Genomic DNA, 1,634 nt, shown 5'->3' on the forward strand with positions numbered 1-1,634 from the left:
CCATGGGCACTTTAAGACTTTTTCAGAGTGTGAACTGGCTCCTCCCTCTATGCCCCTCCTCCAGACCTCAGTATAGGAACTGTGCCCAGGGAGACGGACATTTTGAGAAAAGGAGTTACTTTTAAGTTAATGGTGAGATTCATACCAGCTCACACTTCAACCATGCCGCACACATGGCATTCAACAAAACACATGCCAACGGCATGAACATTACAGCAACCGTGCTGAATTTTTTTTTAACAAATTATCAACTGCAGGTAAAGTAAGCACTGGGCTGGGTGCCCAGCATCCTCTACGGACTAGGAGAAAAGGATTTACCGGTAGGTATTAAAATCCTGTTTTCTCATACGTCCTAGAGGATGCTGGGGTCCACTTCAGTACCATGGGGTTATACCAAAGCTCCAGTACGGGCAGGAGAGTGCGGATGACCCTGCAGCACCGATTGACCAAACTGTAGGTCCTAATCGGCCAAGGTGTCAAACTTGTAAAACTCAGCAAACATGTTTGCCCCTGACCAAGTAGCTGCTCAGCAAAGTTGTAATGCCGAGACCCCCCGGGCAGCCACCAAGGATGAGCCCACCTTCCTAGTAGAATGGGCAGTCACTGAATTCGGTATCGGCAATCCTGCCGTAGAATGAGCGTGCTGAATCGTACCTCTGATCCAGCGCGCAATAGTCTGCTTAGAAGCAGGACACCCAATCTTGTTGGGAGCATACAGGACAAACAGAGCTTCTGTTTTCCGTATCCAAGCTGTTCTTGCGACATAGATTCTCAAAGCCCTGACCACATCTAGAGACTTTGAAGCAGCGATGGTGTCAGTAGCCACTGGCACCACAATAACAAGATTTATGGTAAGAACTTACCTTTGTTAAATCTCTTTCTGCGAGGTACACTGGGCTCCACAAGGATGGACAATGGGGTGTAGAGTAGGATCTTGATCCGAGGGCACCAACAGGCTCAAAAGCTTTGACTGTTCCCAAGATGCACAGCGCCGCCTCCTCTAAAACCCCGCCTCCCTGCACAGGAGCTCAGTTTTTAGTTAACCATCCCAATGCAGTGGCAGGAAAAGAGATGACAACAGTTAGTAGCCACAAACACTACAGTCTCACGACAGGAGAAGTGTCAGCGGCTAATGCCATACCAACCCAAAGAAGCTAAGTGCGTCAGGGTGGGCGCCTCGTGGAGCCCAGTGTACCTCGCAGAAAGACATTTAACAAAGGTAAGTTCTTACCATAAATCTCGTTTTCTGCTGCGGGGTACACTCGGCTCCACAAGGATGGACAATGGGGATGTCCTAAAGCAGTTCCTCATGGGAGGGGACGCACTGTAGCGGGCACAAGAACCCGGCGTCCAAAGGAAGCATCCTGGGAAGCGGCAATATCGAAGGCATAGAACCTTATGAACGTGTTCACTGAGGACCACGTAGCCACCTTGCACAATTGTTCAAGGGTCGCCCCACGGTGAGCTGCCCAAGAAGGTCCAACAGACCGAGTAGAATGGGCCTTAATGTGAGCAGGAGTTGACAGACCAGCCTTTACATAAGCATGTGCAATCACCATTCTAATCCATCTGGCCAACGTCTGCTTGTGAGCAGGCCAGCCACGTTTTTGAAAACCAAACAAAACAAATAGAGA

The sequence above is a fragment of the Pseudophryne corroboree genome, chromosome 1, assembly GCF_028390025.1.
Source record: "Pseudophryne corroboree isolate aPseCor3 chromosome 1, aPseCor3.hap2, whole genome shotgun sequence".
In the NCBI taxonomy this organism is placed as follows: domain Eukaryota; kingdom Metazoa; phylum Chordata; class Amphibia; order Anura; family Myobatrachidae; genus Pseudophryne; species Pseudophryne corroboree.